The 20,731-nt window shown below is 35.6% G+C and overlaps 1 protein-coding gene across 1 annotated transcript in view; it reads right to left on the bottom strand.

The window, feature by feature from the left end:
• LRP1B (LDL receptor related protein 1B) overlaps positions 1-20,731 on the bottom strand; it is a gene marked incomplete at its 3' end in the record, with an annotated part of 1,343,287 nt that overhangs the window by 1,138,259 nt on the left and 184,297 nt on the right. The gene's annotated exons all lie outside the window — the stretch shown is intronic.

Below are 20,731 nucleotides of genomic sequence, written 5' to 3'. Positions count from 1 at the left end.
TCGACTGGCAGACCGGATCTCTTAGAGCAGCAAATCTTCAGGAACAACCCTAGACTGAGAACAAGTGACCACTCACTCTACCACCATCCTATGAACTGCTTAAAGGGCTAACGTTGGTGTTTATGTAATATAATTATTCCATGCTACTAGCTAAGGAGTGATTTGTGACATCCACTATCCCTCTCCAGGAGCAGCCTTTTATTTTTTTTCCTTTCTTTTTTTTTTTTCCTAGCATTTTATTTATTTATTTTTTTCCACTGTTTGCCAACTCCTTTTCTTTTTTTTTTCCAATTTTTTTATTTAATTATTTTTCAAGTACAGTTTTCTGTCTATTACTCCCATCCCATCCCACCCCCCATCCTCCCCCCCTCCCTCCCATTTCCCCCCTTCTCAGTTGTTGTCCATGTATCCTTCATATAGGTTCCTCTAAATCCCTCCCTTATTTCCCCTGAAATTCCCTCCCCTCTCCCCTCTGGTCACTGTCAGCCTGTTCTCTATTTCAGTGTCTTTGGTTATATTTTGCTTGCTTGTTTGCTTTGTTGTTTAGCTTCCTGTTAGAGGTGAGATCATATGGTATTTGTCCTTCAACACCTGGCTTATTTCACTCAGCATAATGCTTTCCAGTTCCATCCATGTTGTTGCAAAAGGTAGGAGCTCCTTCTTTCTTTCTGCAGCATAAAATTCCATTGTGTATATGTACCATAGTTTTTTGATCCATTCATTTACTGACGGGCACCTAGGTTGCTTCCAACTCTTGGCTATTGTAAATTGTGCTGCTATGAACATTGGGGTGCATAGGTTCTTTGGGATTGGTGTTTTAGGGTTCTTAGGATACAATCCCAGCAGTGGAATTGCTGGGTCAAAAGGCAAGTCCAATTTTAGTTTTCTGAGAAAATTCCATACTGTTTTCCATAATGGTTGTACCAGTCTGCAATCCCACCAACAGTGGACCAGAGTCCCCTTTTCCCCACACCCTCTCCAACATTTGTTGTTTATTGCTTTGTTTATGATAGCCATTCTCACCGGTGTAAAGTGGTATCTCATTGTAGTTTTAATTTGCATCTCTCTGATAGCTAGTGATATTGAGCATCTTTTCATGTGTCTCTGGATCCTCTGTATGTCCTCCTTGCAGAAGTGTCTGTTCAAGTCCTTTCCCCATTTTTTAATTGGGTTAGTTGTCTTCTTAGAGTGAAGTCGTGTGAGTTCTTTGTATATTTTGGAGATTAAACCTTTGTCTGAGGTATCATTGGCAAATATGTTTTCCCATACAGTTGGTTGTCTTTTTATTTTAATGCTGTTTTCTTTAGCTGCGCAGAAGCTTTTTATTTTGATGAGATCCCATTTGTTTATTCTCTCCTTTATAGTCCTTGCTCTAGGGGACATATCAGTAAAAATGTTGCTGCGTGAAATATCTGAGATTTTCCTGCCAATGTTCTCCTCTAGGACTTTAATGGCGTCATGGCTTATATTTAAGTCTTTTATCCACCTTGAATTTATTTTGGTGTATGATGTAAGTTGGTGCTCGAGTTTCATTTTTTTGCATGTAGCTGTCCAGTTCTCCCAACACCATTTGTTGAAGAGGCTATCTTTACCCCATTTTATAGCAGCCTTTTAAAGAGCTGTTATAGAACATTGATGATTCCGGCAGTCTCCCTAACAAAGGTATGACTGACTGCATCTCTTAAAGAAGATAACTTTAATTCTCCTACATCATGAAACAAATAGAAATGGCATGTGGAAGAAGCAATAAAGATTTTCTTTTTTTACTTAAAGTTCATTCTACACACATTAGCTACTAGAAGGAAATGACATAGGATACTCATTTTTGGTCTGAGGTAAAAATAATTTTCTGACTTTTCAAATATAATTATTTTCTATTGAAATAGTCCATGATACAATAATACTGTCATAAAATTCAAATACATGTAACCATTAGAAATACCAAAATTTACAATCTTTATGGTGATCATAACTTATTGATCTCTCCCTTCCCCAATTTTTACACCTTTTTTACACATTTAAATAATGACCCTCTTTGAGAATCTGTTGAATTGAAGTCTTTGTTATAGTATTGATTTTTTAAAGTGGCTTGCTTGTAGCATTTAGGCTGGTTGGACATACTGGGAAAGCTTCCAGACTGGCAAAAATCCAAACTGAACTTTCCTCCAAAAAGTGAGGAAGAATTTCATTAATATTTTAGTTAACAATAGAAAGTGCATTTCTCATTTGTTAAACTCTAAGGCCAGGTACTCTCAAGGAACACAAAACTCAGTCTTTGTCCACCACAGGTTTAGTATTTGAAAAAGGGAGAGTGTTAGAATCATCTCTAGAGTCAAGAAATGGGTGGGTGCATCCTTCATACTTTTACACACATAGTACACATGTAAAAGTGTATGTTTACTACATGCTATAATGATAACAGTGCTCATAATAATGTCATTGAGGCAACACAATGTTTAGAGATTCTTTCTCAAAGGGTAAGTAAAGATTAAGTGAAAGAAGAGAAACAAGCATGCTTGTGTTTTTAATAATTTTATTGTTTTAATTTTAAAATTAATATAAATAATGGGTCAATTCTGACCATATTCTACTATAGTGGTGATAAATGGCCTGCAAGAAAGAAAATACCAGAACAGCTAAGTTAAAATGAAATAATTGGATAAATTTAGGCAAAAGTTTTCTCATCAGTATATAAAAAGGCTTTTTTTTAAAGTGAATTTTCCAGATGTTGATTAGTCCATGACATATTTTCTCAAAATAGAAGTATAACTAAACAATGCATACTACTGTTTCAGTTATGTCACAATTAAAGGTTATTTGGACAATAATTAATAAAGCTAAAAACTTTCCTAAACTAGGAAAAGCTTTACTAAATTGATATATTTAGGTTTAATTAGAACTCTATACTGAGGCAGGGCAGAAAGTGAAAGAGTTCTTCTGACAATTTTGTGAGAAGTGTACCTCTCAAAATCTTGAGTTTCTGGATATAACATTAAAATAATGGATTGAGGAAAATATTGAGAGGAGTGAGAAAGAAGATGGGGGAGAAGCAATATATACAAAAATTCATCTCTCATTTCACACCAAGGGACTTAATTAACTAATGAATGATTTTCAGTGTCTGTTTCTATGTAAGAGAAAAATATGTGAATTTAAAAATTATACATTATAGTGTATACACTTGCATTACCTATCTATGAATATCACAGCTGAGTATCCAATTTTAAATTTCTTTATTGACCCTACAATGGTTCACTTTTTAAAAAGACTTTTATTTATTTATTTTTAGAGAGGGGAAGGGAGGGAGAAAGAGAGAGAAAGAGAAACATCCGTGTGTGGTTGCCTCTTGCGTGGCCCCCACTGGGCACCTGGCCTGAAACCTAGGCATGTGCCCTGATTGGGAATCGAACCTGTGACCCTTTGGTTCGCAGTCTGTGCTTTTTTCCACTGAGCTAAGCCAGCCAGGGCTCCAATGGTACATTTTTGAAACAGTGTTAAATAAAGATAAAATGGATTCTTTTTGAATTATGTAACTTTCATGTCAATTATTATACTCAACTTCCTGGTTAGAACTTGCATGTCAGCAGATAGTATAGGGTTCAGCTACATAGCTTTTAATATGTCTATTTAAAAAGTGCCCTTTGAACTTTAACTTCTTTCCATTGCATCAGTAAAGTGATTCACATTACAAATTGCTGCATTACCTACCCCAGGACTACGTAAAACTCCATTTTTATTGATATATTTGTGTCCATGCAGTCTCTTCAGAGATAAAAGAAAACGAGTCATTGTGAAAATAATACTAGACAAATAATGAAAAGGATTGCTAGTAGCTATCCTATTTGGAGACTGCTGTGGTGACAGTGTGAAATTCTGATGTTCCTGAGGTAGCTGTCCTGCTGTTCATTCCAAATTTGTCAGGTCATTCGGCACCTGGTCTGACCTTAATGTCTAGAATGAACTGCTGAGCTATGAAATGTTCTGATTTTTCAATGCTTTGCCAAATTTCTCCTCCCATTCCTGCCACCTTTAAAATAACAAGGTCAATCACACGCGAAAAAGAAAAAGAAAAAATGGCAGAGTTTCGGGTCTAATGATGCTGATTATGAGCATAACACATGCAGTGAGGCATGACATCAACTTCTCCTTGAAGGCTATGGTGAGTCCAGCTGGAATTAGCTAAGATTTCTCAAAAAAGCAATTGTAAATTAAAAGTACACATTTTTCTAAAGATGATATACCAAACAACTAATATGGTGTACTTTAATATCTGTTTTCAGAGCTACGATTGCATATTTTTTAAAAATCACTTTTGAATAAAACATTATTAATTCACATGGCCATGTCCAAATAAATAAATTCTGGATGAATAAAGTGGATACATTATTATAAAACTGACTTAATAAATTGCATGATTGATATGAAAATTTGAAGACACTATTGATTGATAATGGCATGCCAGGTCTCCCCAAATCATAAGGAATCTATTATTGTTAAGATCAAGGAACATTCCAGAGAAGCAAATTCCCCAAAGTTGAGTCATTTACAAACATTTTTATTTCCTTCTCATTGCTTAAATGATGCCTATGTTTTATCTTTTCTAATCTTGTGGTATGAATCCCCTCTTCTTGCAGTACAGAATTTTGCAATTTGGTCTTATGTACACTCATAAAAATACCCTTAATTTTAGATGAAAATATCATAGTTTTACCTTAGAATTCCCTATCTCAGTAGGCAGGACAAAATTGTATCACAGTTGTCATTCTGTATGAGGGTGCTGAGCTGGAGGTCCCTCCAGAAATCCTAAATCCCCCATAGCTATCACTTGGAGGATGAGGGAAACAGAGTAGGGCCATTGCATATCTGAAGAACTTGGCCAGTGCTTTAATAACATTAAAAGCTGTGTCATTGCTCAGAGCCGGGGAGATGGGCCTGACTCTAACCCATGATGTTATGCAGCTAGAAGGGCTTCCTGTACCTGTGAGAGCAGCTTGGGGGAAAATTCTGCATCATAGGGCCACACTTGCCCAGACTAACAAGGGCAGCCCAGAAAGGCAGGAGAAACCAGACTACTGGCAGGTGTAACTTAGAATGGGAAGAATCAGAAATGGGGTTATGGAAGAAGATCCACATCAGGATTTAAACCCAACAGCAACAGCCATGTTAGGGCTTTTTAGCATGTGGTCTGGGAGTGGAGAGAGGGGCTCTTTTGACCACACAGCTTACAAAGGAGCAAAAAAGCAGGACATAGCAACCATGCAGGGTTCTTGATCATGCAGCTGGGGAAGGAGAAGCCTCTTGACCATGTAGCAGTGGGGTGAGGTCTTGGCCACATAGTTTGAAAGGATGCAGAGGTATTCCCCTGCCCACCACGAGGGTGCAATTTTGGCTTAAGAATGGGAGCCTGGTTGAGCTATGGACTTCTAGTTTTTCCCCCTGAGATGTGCCCCTGACTAGCCTGGTTTGGCAAGGGGAGGCAGGACTGTATGTGTGTGTTTGGAATTTAAGGACAACATTCCACCATTATTCTGAACTTGTATACCTTTGAATAAATAGTTCTTTTCTTTTTTTCCAAACTCTGGCATTGAGAACCACAGTTTATATTGGCGGCAGGCAAAAAGAACCATAGAGTAACAAGACCCATGTGTGTGGGGCGGGGAGAGGGGTTTCTATTACAATTTCCCGTTCATGTTTTGATTTCCAATGGATATAAAATATTAGTACTATATATATATATATATATATATATATATATATATATATATGCAAGGAATAAAATTAGTACATAATATATATGTATATGGTCTACAGAAAGCTATGCAAACAGTAAGTAAATCTTCATCTGAGAGCACTTAAAGGCAGCTAGTAGGATATAAGTTGATTTTTATTCACTCAAACAAAATTTTTATTGAAGACCAGCCATATGCATACTGCTATACATATTGAGTAGACAAAACTTTGAAGTAAGAGAAATGTTAGAGATCAGCCAACATTTTCTACATTAGGAAAATGATGCCAGGAGAGGTTAACTCCTTTGAAAGTATCAATATCTAGTTTAATAAAAAAGCAGTAGAACATTGAACCATGGTTTGTCTTCATTTGAAATAGTTAAGAGCCCTGGCTGGTGTAGCTCAATGGATCGAGCACGGGCCTGTGAAGCAAAAGGATCGTGGTTTGATTCCCAGTCTGGGCACATGCCTGGGTTGCAGGCCAGTTCCCAGTGGGGGACTCATGAGAGGCAACCATACATCGATATTTCTCTCCCTCTCTCCTTCCCTTCCCCTCTAAAGGTAAATAAATAAAATATTTAATAAAATAAAATAATATAAAATTGAATAGTTAGAATATGACTTTTATGTCTGTTCAGAACATTCTTGTATTTGAAATAAAATAAAATTGTTGCTATCTTCCATTGTATGTATGTATATGATGTGATATGTACACATATATACATATACATGACCATATTTACAATTTAAGTATAACTACCATTTTCAGATTCAAATGTTATTTTAATATTATTTATTATCCCTAGCTCATTTTTACAAATGTGATTCATTAAAGGGATAAAATTAAATTAAAATATCTTCTGTTCTTAGTAGCAAAAATGTTCTAGCCCTTTTTGTAGTAATTAAAATTAAAATGTTGGTTTTGGTCCTTTTCTTCTTCCTTTTGAAGCCACAGAATTTATTCAACTGAAGTCTTCGACAAGGCACCAACACAATGCCAACATGATTCAGCAGAAATGTTATGCAGTTATTCAAACCTGGAAAGTTACCTTGAGTGATGTAATGAATATTATACTCATTGATAGGACATTTCAATTGCCTGAGATAATGGATCTTAAAAAATAATATTGGATCATATATCCATCCTAATTAAGGCTAAGAAAAAGTCAGAGGAAAGTCAGACGAAAAACATACTACGGACATTATAAAATATCATCTACTCTCTGAAGTCTTTTCTAATCTTTCCAAACATTTCTTTATGCTTCTATTTTGACCACTTATTTTCATCTATTACTGGTCACTGTAATTTACCTTTCCTTCTGCAATTAGTACCCGATCTCCTCAAAGCTCAGTACATGTTTGCTAAGTAAATGAATAAATAAACTGTAAATGTAGTATGCAGCCCCAACTAGCTCTGTGGATTGAGTGCCAGCCTTTGAACCAAAGGGTCCACAGTTTGATTCCCAGTCAGGGCACATGCCTGGGTTGTAGGCCAGGTTCCTAGTAGGAGGCACATGAGAGGCAACCACATATTGAAGTTTCTCTCCCTCTCTTTCTCTCTCCCATCCCCTCTCTAAAAGTAAATAAACAAAGTCTTTAAAAAACCATAGTATGCATTTCTCTTCAATGTCAGATATCATAAACTTTGAAATTACTTCTCACATTTATCAGTGGTAACTAATTGTAGCTAAACATAAAAATCACTTGGGATTTTTAGTAAAAATATAGATTCCAAAGACACTTCCTTGAAGAAATTTCAGTCATAAGATTAAAAGTGCCCCAGGAGTATTACATGATCAGATATTTTGGAATAATCTAGAGAATTCCATATTTATGTGGTATATTCCAAGAGTATTAAGAAAACACATTTAACAACTTTATATTGTCTATATTTTCTATGAAGTAATTAATTGATTTTCTCAATTTTATAGAGAGGTTCACACTGTAAATATTTATCCTGTTCCTATATATGTGTCTTAGGCATTCAGAGGTTTAATATATGATGTAAGCCTTTATAAATCTCACAACGTATTAGGAAACAAACAGCCAAATATAAATTATTAGAGTCAAGAATTAGACCTACATATATATATATTCAACTGTTTTTTTAAAAAAAGTAGCAAAGGCAATACAATGGAGAAACTCTAGCCTTTCAACAAGTGATGCTGGGACAACTTGATATCTCCAACAAGAATATGAATCTGGATATGGATTTTATACTCATCACAAAAATTCACTAAAAGTAGATCACAGACAGAAGTGTAAACTATTCAAACTCTTAGAATACAACATAAGGATATCCAGACTACCTTTCACAGAACATAAAACAATGTTCTGTGAAAGATATCAAGAAAATAAGAAGATAAGCCACATACTATGAGAAAATTATTATTAAGGATATAAATAGACCCTTCATCAAATCACATATGCAAATAGCACAGGATCATATGACATCAGGGAACTGCCAGACACCACATGGCACTGGGGATTCGCAAATCAAAACCGCCGTGAGACACCAGGGCACATCCATTAGAACGGCCCAAATTCAAACAGCAGAAACATCAAGTGCAGCTGGGGACATGGAGCCGTCCTCAGGGACTCTCATTCGTTGATGGTAGAAATACAAAATGATACAGAAACCTTAGGAGATGGTTTGGCAATTTTTTATAAAAGTAAACATTTTTTTTATTTATGATCCAGCAATCACTCTCCTTGCTATGGAACCAAGTGAGCTGCAAACATGTCCACAAAAAACACCTGCACACAGAGGTATAGCAGCTTTGTTCATAACTAAAAGGTTGGAAGCAGCCAAGATGTCCTTTAAGAAGTGATGGGTAAATAAACTGCGTTATATCTAGATAACAGACTGTTATTCAGTGTTAAAACAAAAAATCAAAAAATAACAACAAAAACTATAAAAAATAAAGGAAACAACTGTACATTACTAAATGAAAAAGCCAATCTGAAAGGATTACATATTGTATGAGTCTGACTAAAAAGTATGGATAATACAGACAAATCTGATCAGACCACTGGGAGGGGTAGGAAGGGGCCTTAGGGGGAGGTTGCCCAAGACAATAGTAAACAGTGTAGGACAGGACTGGCTGAAGGGCTAAATGCTTCAGAGCACTTCTCTCAGGCGCTGTCTCTCTGAGGCTCTCCCTGGCTCTCTTCTTCTTTGAGGATGCCTGGATGGTTGTGATCATGCTGCAGCTGCCTGCATTTTCCAACAGATGGTATTTTGCATGGAAGGAATTTCAGGTGAAGCCTAGGATCAGACTGGCTTGGCAGAGACTGTCAGGGTTATTCTTCTTTTGGTATTCTAGAGGTGGCAAGTTCTGACGCAGAAGCCTGTCATTCTTCCAAAATTGTGTAGCTTTTATATCTTATGTTTTTTTTTTTTTTAGTTTTTAAACTAACTGTATAGAAGTAACATAGTTAAAACTAACTGGGGAATGATAGCGGAACTCAGGTGTTAAAGAGTTTAGCCTTAATTGATATATGTAAGTGATTAAAGCTATAACTAAGAAGTTAAAGATTTTGGCTTTCGTTGATAGGCTTAAGTGAGTAATGTGGAAATCTGTTATACCAAAATTGTGTAGCTTTTGAATAAAGGCCCCTGTCCTTTATCACCAAACCTCTGCCTCTGCAATTTTGCCTAGAGGGTGGCAGCAGGCAGCAGGACCCCACTTGCTGTTCCGTAACATGGAGACAGTAAAAAGACCAGTGGTCGCCATGGGTAAGAGAGCAATGAGTAAATGGACCACGAAGGGTTTTCAAGACAATGAAGCTATTATTTAAGATAATGTAATGGTGAATACATGCCATTTTCACTTTTAAAAACCCACACAATGATAATTCAAAAATAATATAAGATATAACACCAAAAATGACAATAAAGTAAACTATGGACTTTGGGTGATGATGATATATCAAACTAGGTTCAACAGTTAGAACACCACCACTCCGGTGGGAACTTTGATAATAGGGGAGGCTGTGAATGTGTGGAAGCAGGGAAATCTCTGTACTTTCCTCTTTGTGTTGTTGTTAACCTAAAACTGCTCTAAAATATTTTTTACTTAAAAATAAATTATAATATAGCATGGTAACAACTAGACATATTTTGAGGTTTGGAGGTAGCCCATAGAAAGAGACTGGGAGAAAAGAGCAACAGGGGTCTTCAAACAGGAAATGAGGTTCAAGGACACTATAACTGGCTTCCTTGTTTGATCTGGAGGGTCAACAGAGACAAAGATAAACCTCACATTGGATTACAAAAAACATCGGCATCGGAAACATCATTATCACTCTCCTAGAGCTTAGCATTTCTCTATAGCTCCTTGTTGGTAACTAAAAAATTAAATTGCATTCATTTCCTTAATATTAAGTGTGGAATGATTAGGATTTAAGAAAGCAAATTTCTTTTTTAAAAATAATTCTCATCTGAGGATGTTTATTGATTTATTGATTTTAGAGAAAGTGCGAAAGAGAGAGAAACATCAATGTGAGAAACATTGTTTGGTTGCCTCCTGCAAGTGCCCTGGCTGGGGACCAAACCTCAACCTAGGTATGTGCCATGACTGGGAATTGAACCCACAGGCTTTTGGTTCATGGAATGCCAGTTCAACTTACTGAGCCACCTGGCCTGGGCATGAAAAGAAATTTCTTGATGGAGGAGCTGATACTTTTAGCAGAACTCTTCTGAGAGGTGGCTAATTGGAATTTCAAAAACTAGCCTTTAAAGACAATAAACATGTAAACAGGGTGAAATAAGTGTCCCTAAATCCTCAAGCAAGGTTAAATACAGTGGGCCAAGGATAGCAGAAGCAATAATAATGGTCTACTATAAGTAAATATTTTATGAGGATATTATATTCACCATCTCATTTAATTGGCCAACTAATCCAAAAGATAGGTATTGTCACATTTGCAAATAAAAAACAGTGTCCAAAAGTTACATGCTCCACTGGAGACAAAGCTAGTTCTCTAAGTAATGTCTATTTGTTTTTCAGATTTACCCTGACCAATGGGTTTTTAAGTTATTTGAAAAAGAAAGATTCATAGTTTGCGAATATATTTCATATCTAATGGCATTTTCACCCTCCATTTATAAAAGCCATTTCTAGTGGAAAAAGCTGAATGGTGTGGGGCTACGGTGTGACAGAGATGGTGAGAAACACCAAATTCAGTATGGCAAGTTCTCTGAAATCCTCCTGCCATCTGCACATCTTCCAGTTCAAGGGGCACTTCTTAGAGGGAGCTTCCTCTGACCCCCACCCCAGACTAGGTTAGGCGGCCAGCACTGCTTTGTAATAGAATACATGGAATTAGCTGTTTGGTTTTTACTTTCTAAGGTAAACTGTTGGGATAAAGGATCATGTCTCTCCACAAATGTGCAAACCCACCACCATGGCTTTATTGCCAGTCCCTGGAACACTATATAAATATATAGTGAACACAATAAAAATATTTGAAATCACATAAGTTGTTTCTACTTTTGTATCTGTTCTGAGCAAGATTCAGGTTCTGAAAACAGGTGCCTAATATCCTGCCTCTGCCCTTTCTAGCTTCTGCAAATCTTATGAGGTTGATATTTTGCAACATTTAACTCTAAAGGTAACTCGGGTTTGTTTAAACAACCATTTGAGAATTGGATTTCAAACTGAGAGAACAGAATCTAAGGTTAATAGATCAAACTGAGGCTATGGCCGGATTCTCTTTCTTCCTATAGACAATCCATAAACTTCATGTGACCCTTGCAGAGAATGAGTTCCCAGCCAGCTATTTGATTAAATTCTGTTCCAACCAAGAGGGAAGTCACTAACAAGCGAAGAAAAAAACAGTGCAAGAGAAGAGCAACTTCACCCCCTGTCAAGGCATTCATAAATTGGATCAATACAATCTTAAAAAGCACCCACAAAAACAGAAATGATATTCTAACCTCATTCAAGGTCACTTTCACCCTATAGCTAACAAAAGGCAATATTCCACCACTCACAGCAGTAGCTTCATGTTCCCTGCCGCTGTGGAAAATGTTATGTTGGACACATGGGCCTCAGCATGGCTATGGGATTAAGAAGCATCTGCAGAATCTCAGACTATCACACGCAGGAAACTGCTGGTGTTGAGGACAGGGCATAGAGAGCCTACTGTATTGATTTCCACAGTTCTCAAGGCAAAGACAAAAAAGAATGAGACTGTTGACAGAAACAATACTGAGTTACCAGCATAAAGGAAGAGAAATTCTCATAAGCAAAGCCGCAGGGACAAAATCAAACTTCCAGAGGAAAATCCTCATCATGGGTTCTTCGACTGACTTCAGCCATCACACTCAACCTTCCTCACTTATGCCAGGAACTACCAGTTCCTATTTGAATCCCATAAAAGAACTTAGTCTTTTATGGAGTTTCTGTTTGCTTATTTTTTGTGTTTAGCAAAGATTTCTCTCCATCTCCTACCCCGGACTAATCAAATAAAATATAATCTAAAAGCTATAGCAAATTATGCTGTCACTATAAAGCCAAAAAAGTCACAATTTAATTAATGACACTCATGAGAATAAACTTTAGAGTATCTTACTATGGTGTTTACTATTCATTATCCTTTTGGAATGCTCTTCAATCTCTTTTAATTTTTTTCTAATTATGCCTTATTTATTTCCATCTTTATATTTTTCATCTTCTTTGAGATTCATATTACAGTACTCTACTTTTCATATATGGTCATTAATGTATTGCAATAATCAGTCTTATGATTTTTTAAGTATTACCTATAAAGGATACAAGTACCAAATTTTATGCATATTGTGGTAAATTGTACAAATATTTCTTAAATTTTATTAAAGAAAAACACAGTAATTATTTGGTATTAGTAAAATATTTAATAATTAGCAAATTAATATTTCTAATTCTTCACTACTCAATTCAGACATCTGATTTATGTCATTATTTCCTTTAGTTTTATTACTCTCTGTCTAGCACCCATGCATTTCTTCTGGAAGTTTCTCCCACTGTGGTTGCCCCATTGTAATCTTTCAGTGAAGTTTTACCTAAGTCTAATGTGTTATATAGTTTCTGTATCCTGAATACTTCCTAAAGAAATTTAGACTAATGAGAATTGTCAGTGCCATATCTTTCTATCTTTCATACAAAATACAAATTTAATTTACTTCCTGACCTTTGTTTAAAACACAAATGTTCCAGTTATGAAATAAAAGTTGCTTGAGAATAGGGGGAGTCTTTTAATAGATTTTAAAAATTTATTTTTAATTGGATCTGATACCAGATAGAGTTAAGGCATTTGGTGCAGGATAAAGATTAAACGAAGCTAGAGACACAGCGGTCAACCATAACGTACCAATTGATCAGTGTTGCTCACCGTGCTTCCAGCTCTGTACCAATTAGTCTCAACAGCAAAATGTTTAGAGACAGTTGTGCTGTGAGAATGCGTCACCTTAGGCGCTGCAGGAGTTAAAAGCCTGTTATCCTGGACTGAAGCATCCTTATCTAAAGGAGGACAATGGCCTACACTACTAGTTTCTAAATATGTTCCAGATTTAATGAGGATCCACTTTGTTTATGATTTTGACATTTTCCACAATATCAGATTGACTTTCATCTTCAAATTTAGAGTTTTCCACCTAAGCAGTATTTTGGGTGTTTCTCTGCACCCCTTCACTTATATATTGCTTTTGTTAATCCTGAGAATATAGTGGTAATGAGTCTCTGGTAGACTCAGGAAAATTGCATATACCAGTAAGTCAACAGAGGAAGCCCCACAAACTTGGGATTGGCAGTATTCTCTTTGAATTTGTCTGTTCTTGCTCTAGCAACTGAAATTGTGTATTCCATTCACATCCATATCATCAAAATGACAGAGGTGAATATTCTGGTTACAAGGAAAGAACTATAAACATGTATATGGATATGAAATTAATAGACCCATAGAGGTCATCATACCCTTGAGACAGCTATTACTTTCAAATTATTATTATAGCAGACTTGTTGGAGTTAGATACTTAGATGTCTAGAATCCAACACTAAAAAATGTTAGCCTCAAATGTTAAATGTGAAGAATTTTCTGATTCTTCTTCCAGGGAAGTGTTTTCTTTGAATTCACAAACATAATTCCAAAAATAATTAATATAATGATCTGGGTATACTTATGTTTTTTTATTGTAGTAAAACATGTTAATATAAAATTTACCACTTTTTAAAATTTTTTAAAATTCATTTAATTATTTTTCAAGGACAGTTTTCTGTCTATTACTCCCATCCCATACCACCCCCCTGCGCTTCCCCCTTCCTCCCATTTCCACCCTTCTCAGTTGTTGTCCATGTATCCTTTATATTTGCTAAATAACAACAACAACAACAAAAAAAAACAAGCAAGCAAAATACAACCAAAAACACTGAAATAGAGAACAGGGGGACAGTGACCAGAGGGGAGAGGGGAGGGAATTTCACAAATTTACCACTTTTAAATGTGCACTTCAGTTGCATTAGGCAAACATTTGACGGTGGTGCGACAGTTACCACCATCCAGTTCCAGAAATTTCTTGTCACCCGACACAGAAACTCTGTGCTCTTTAAACATTACTTATTTTATGAATATTCACAGGCACACTCAGGTTGCATTAAAGAACTGCTGAAATTCTGAAAAAAAAAAGACTATAAAAATTAAGCAGTAAAGTAAAATTAGCCACATGTGCTAACTTTCTTGAATTAGCATAGGAGAGGATAATACAGAATTTATGTTATACACTGTCGCATTTAAACATTTGTGCCAAAAGGAAACTGAAAAGGGTACTAAGAAGTCAAATTCTTTAATCTTGATCACAAAGATGTTAACTTTAGAACTTGGGTTGAAATTATTAACTATGAATAATTATTTCCCACAAAGTAATACATTTGAAGGCATATTCAGAAAACAAGTAACCCTTTTGGAACAATTAGCTCTAAGAGAAACTGAAATACATATAGCAATCCCCATTTCTGATATAATATGCTCATATAAATTCTATCACAAAAGGCTCATTCTAAAACATAGTGTTCTCTTTTTATAGAAACAGTGTCATAACTGGGGAGTTGTATTCCTGAGCAGGACTTTGCATTGAATAAATCATAGATGCGACCAACAAGATGTCAAAACAGCAAAACTATAAAATCTATAAACCTTTGTGATCATTTGAAATAGTAAAATTATATTCCTTTGAAAAATCTAACAGCTAGAAAAGAATTTAGAGTGTTGCTGAGTTTAAACCTTTTACTATAAATATTGGAAAAAATAACCTTTAGAAAAGAGAGACATTCTTTTAATTTCCCAAAGTAGCTTGTAGCAGTAGCAACTAAAACTGAAGTTTTCTTAATCTCACCCTTTTTTCTTCTACATATTTTAATGCTTCTGTTTTAATATTTCAGAAATTATAGTTATGTATTAATTATACATTATAAATATTAAAATAAATATATGCAATATATACATTAGTTTTATTATAATGTATAGAAGCTATATCTAACTAATATTTTTCTATATGTACATTAAATTCATAAATACTTTATTTATTTCAAATTTTGGCAGACTTTAGAGGAATTAATGGAGTACACCATTTCGATTACGAGTAACACAAGGAAGTTCAGCTGGACAACTGATTTTCCTGTTGATAAAATTTCCCATCGAGTAGAGAGATGCAAAAATATTATTTTTTACTTTACTATTATTGTAAAATAACCATTTTAGTATCTTGATATGTGAAAGTATGACTAAATATTATAATTAAGAGAAAACAATTTTGAGCTTTATTGTATAACACATATTTAGCTCTCTACCTAAAACCACCCATCTCATACACACACCACCAAAGACAGCTTTGAGGGGACCACTTACTTCCATTCATCTCCCAACATTCCCCCCAAAATAGGAACAACAAATTTGAAGTTTCCACCCTAAGATTACATGCATAATACAGGAAGGATGAGAAACAGTTTTCTCACAATCTGATAGACTGAATTATAGTCTGAATTATAGACTGAATAAAATGACCTCATAGCCTTTTAAACATATTTAGAGAAAATTATATTCTTCCATATCAGAAACACAAATCATGCCTCCAAGTCCAGGAATGAAATACATTGAGTGTTACCTCGAAATACAGCCAACAAGCAAATAAAGGCTTTCAGAAGTGAAGTGAATATTCTAATTGGGAGTGAGAGAAATGTTGAAATATGAAAAAGGGGCTACTATATTTTGCTTGAATCTTGAAATATTCTTGATTTCTAATAAAACTAGTACTCCACTCACTTAAAATATTTATATCTAAATACAAAATCTGCATGATTTATTTGCTTACAAATATGTACTTGAAAGAAGTTTTATGTGGCAGCAGGGGGTGGGTGGGGCAGGCAAGAGAGAGCAACAGGGGGAGCCTGGGACAACTGTAATAGAACAACAATAAAAAAATAAAAACTATACAAAACAAATGATTTGACCAATTCATTGTGTCCGAATAATTTAGTTGGCTTTGGCATGCAGCATATGGAATGATGTTTAAAATACGACTTCCTGACAGTTTATTTTGAAAATATTCTGGTTGGACACACATTTCCAGTGAAATAAAATGGAAAGAGCTAAGCAAATTAGTGAAGATAAATACATCGTTTGATGAATGAATGTATAAAATAATGAATCCATAAGAGAATGACTGAACAAACCAAAAATAAGTGGTTATATGTCTGGAAGTACAGGTTGCTTCATTCTCTGGTTATATACTCAGGGCTGATAATTCACCTAACACCCCAGGACTGACTCAGAGGGGACTGTGTCACTCACTCTTAGCATTGAGCCAGCAGCACATTTCTGTTGACCTTGTCTTGATTTTGTCATTGTCGTCTACATTATCAATTGACAATCAATATTAAATCAATATTTATTGTGTCTCAGTTGCGTGCTGAAAATAATAGGTAGAATATAAAACAAGGACCCCAAACTAATGGAGTTTAATGTCTACATGTATAGAAAAGAAATACAAAAATATATAAAAATAAGCAATAAATATATACCACTTAACACTGGGTGTCACCACTAAATTAGTGATATATAGAAATTACAAATAACTGGAATGTATACATTGTTTATCAAACCAGTAAAACAACTACTCAACAGAAAAGAAAAAACATGAATATAGGTATTATCAGAAAATCCATAGGTTAATAAATTAAATGTACAAAAGCAGATTAACTCAACCACAGAGACAATAAGAAAAATGCAAATTAAAATGTTAAGATATAAATGTGCATTCATAAGGTGGACAAAATCTTAGATTACCTAATTGGATGAATGACATCAAATTCTGAAACTTGTGGTTCATGTATAAATTACTAAAGTCCATTTGAAATGCAATTATTGGTGTCTATCTAAATTAGAATTGTAGAATATTTCTTTGGCAAAACAATTTCTATTTTTAGAAATTTAATTACATTGTCATGCAATTTTATATCTTAACTTTATATCATACAATTTTATATCATATATAATACCAGCATATGTCAACAAGAATGGTCATTGCTTTACATGTGAATGGAAAAAATCTGAGCCCAACTAAAGGTCTAACTATAGTAAAGTGGCTAAAAAATTTCATGGCTTTTCTCTATTATGGAATACTTTGAAGTTGTTAAAAATGTAAGGTAAAAATTATGTTATATATTATCATATATTCACCTACTGGGCATATGGCTAAATGAATAAAGTACATCACAGAACAACACATATGTCTATGTAAATTAACATATTTGTGTCTATTCCATCTGGCTTACATATGTATATATGTAAATGCACAGAAAGATGACTGAAAAAACATATTCCAAACTGTTGAATGGTTAGTTCTAGAAGGAAAATAAGAGCTGGGGAAGAAGCAAAGGGAGACTAGAATGATTTGTTTTGTATAATTCTATACTGTTTGGAATTTTTCTTAATGAATTCATTAATGAATACATTAATGTAAACTTTAGTTTTTTAAGGCAAAGGTGTGTATGAGACAGAAACACATGGGACTGATAATACAGCAGCGGCAGCATCAGCAGTAGCACCAGGGCGAGAATCACAGACAGATTAATGGACTGTTCAGTAGAAGGAAAATAAAAAGCTTACCAAAGTAATTTAAGAGGCCTTGGGTTTTTGAAAAATAGCAACTTTTAAAATTTTTCAGCTTTTTTGAGATATAATTGCCACGTCTAGTGTATCAATATGTAGTACATGTATTGACTTGATACACTTAGATATTGTGAAGTGACTACCATTGTAGTGTTAATACTTCTATCACTTCATATAATAAGCATTTCTTTTTTGTGGTGAGAATATTAAAGGTCTATTCTCAGCAATTTACAAGAATATAATGCAGTAGTGTTGACTATAATCACTGTACTGTGCATAGACCCCTGGAACTTATTATGTTTTAACTAGAAGTTTGTACCCTTTGGCCAACATTGTTCTCCTCACCTTCTAGGCCCTCAAAACCACCACCATTCTATTACTGTTTCTTGTACCCTTCCCTGGCTTTGGTGTCAGGATAACTCTGGGTTCATAAATGGATGTGGGAATATTCCCCGCTCTTTACTTTGTGGGAGAGTTTGAGAAGAATTGGTGTTAATTCTTCTTTAAATGTGTAGTAGAATTCACCAGAGATAACCTCTGGTGCTGGGCTTTTCTGTTGAGAGACATACATTTAATTTTTTTAAAAATTAGAGTTGATTGTTGGGAGATTTTTGATTCAATCTCCTTACTTTTTATTAATCTGTTCAGATTGTTTGTTTCCTTAAGATTCAGCCTTGGTAGATTGTATGTTTCTAGACATGTGAATATTTCTTCTAAATTACCAAATTTGTTGCTGTAAAGTTGTCCATACAATCCTTTTATTTCTGTGATATCAGTTGTATCAACTGGTTTTTCTGATTTTATTTTTTGAGTCTTCTCTCTTTTTTTCTTTATTCTAAAAGTTCGTCAATTTTTTAAATCTTTTAAAAAACCACTTAGTTTTATTGATCTTTACTAAACTTTTTCTGCTCTCTGTATCATGTGGTTTTGTCCCCCCTTCCCACCCTGATCTTTGCTATTCCCTTCCATTGCTAACTTTGCAGCCATGAGCTTTCTTACTCTGGACTTTTTAAAAAAATAAACAAGTATATTCCTTCAGATCTTTTTTACAGCTGAATTGCTATTTAATACGGTAAGCCATCTCAGAAACCACTATGATAACGGGAAGTTGAAAGCATGAGTTGAGAGACAGCTACTGCAGCCCTGACCCGCGAGGAACTGGAGCCGCCTTCTGGTTGCGGTCACCAGCCCAACAGCACTTGCTTCTGCAGCACCTTCTAAAGCCCTGCAGATACGGATGCTAACATGGCCTTGCACAAGGATGGCAAGCAAACCTGGGAAGGGCTCCCTATTTTTTTAGAAATAGTAACTAGACTTTTGGAGGTGATTACATTGTAGAGCATACAGATGTTGAAATATACTGTTGTCTACTAGAAACATGTAAAAAACAAACAAACAAACAAAAACCCCACAGGAGTCTGAACAAACAAGCTATAACCAAGCTTCTACGCAGGAGGCAACACTCACAAGTATGTGCAGTAGCTGGAGGCGTCCTGGTCAAAGACCCACTTGTAAGGCCTTGACCTACACATTTGCATATTCAGAGCAGGAAGGGAAAGAGACACATCAATGAGAACAGCTCCAAAGTGTTTTTAAAAAGTTGGAAGTTGTGAGATAGACACTACTCGGAAGGCCCACTGTTGGGTGAAAAGCAGTTCCGTGGTTCAGTGCCCTATGAGAATTCAGACCTAAGCAAGCCGCCTGAGGGAGAGCTCCAGGGGGCGCCATCCCTGTGCACAGCTCACAGCGCAAATCTCGCAGCAGGCCTTATGAGTAGGTTCTCCTATTGAAGGATGATGGTATAAACCTCAGAGGCCCCAGAAGCCCAGGGGACCAAACAGCAGACAGGGGCACCTAGGGAGAAGGGACTGGAGACGACTTTGAAATGACTTGGGGCCAGTAAGGTTTGCTGTCTGTCATGTTCCTGCAGGAATCCCAGTAAGTGCCGCATCGACAAGCCTTGAGGTGAGGAATCACGTCCTTGCCGGCCCCTCTCTCTTTCTGGGGCATTTAAAAACTCCCTTCTTAATTCTATTCTAATTAATGTGCATTGGGATAGTGTTTGAAGTAGCATTACTTCACTGAAACTCCTTTGAGCCTTTCTTTGTCATTTCAAAACTCTGCACACAGGAGAGGAAAAATAAAATTGTGTCTCAAGGTCAACTTCACATTTCACTGTTTTAAAAATGCTGTTTCTAGAAATAACATTTTAGTACCAAGTGAGACTTCAATTTTCTAAGGTAAGATTATGCAACAATGGGATTTTTGATTCAATTTTTCACTAAATGCAGGACTTTCCTATGACAGAGCAAATGCCTGAATCAAGGGAGAGCCAAAGCAGTCCTTATTTTAAGTTTTTTTGCCAGTGTAGTTTGACTGTACAAGACTTTGAAGGTCAAGTGAATTATATGTGCAGTTGGGTAAATTATTTAGTTTCTTTGAGACTTGGTTTCTCCGTACATCAAAGGATGCACTGGGTGACTGTGAAAAGGCTGCAGTGTCTCTTCAGTATTTCTTTTTTCTTCTCTTATTAACATTTTTAAAGCAGTTTGGGGTTTTAAAGAAGAAAAGTTGAGGAGAAGGTACAAAGATTTTTCATGTTTCCCCTGTCCTCACACTTGCGTAGCCTCTCCCATTACCAACATTCCTCACCAGAATTTGTTATAGCAGATGCTTCCTTGACAAATGATGTTCACCCACAGCCCACAGTTTATGTTGTAATCATTCATGGCATTGTACACCTACATCTATGGGTTTGGGCAAAAGCATTATGGCATGTATCCATCATCATGGTGTTGTGTACTCACTGCCCTAAAAACCCTCTGTGCCTCAACCATTTACACCCCAATTGACCC

Source organism: Sturnira hondurensis, unplaced genomic scaffold, assembly GCF_014824575.4.
Source record: "Sturnira hondurensis isolate 20B ecotype Veracruz unplaced genomic scaffold, ASM1482457v3 Scaffold0015475, whole genome shotgun sequence".
Classification (NCBI taxonomy): domain Eukaryota; kingdom Metazoa; phylum Chordata; class Mammalia; order Chiroptera; family Phyllostomidae; genus Sturnira; species Sturnira hondurensis.
The sequence above is the reverse complement of the archived record's forward strand: the minus strand, read 5'-3'. Positions and strand labels throughout refer to the sequence as shown.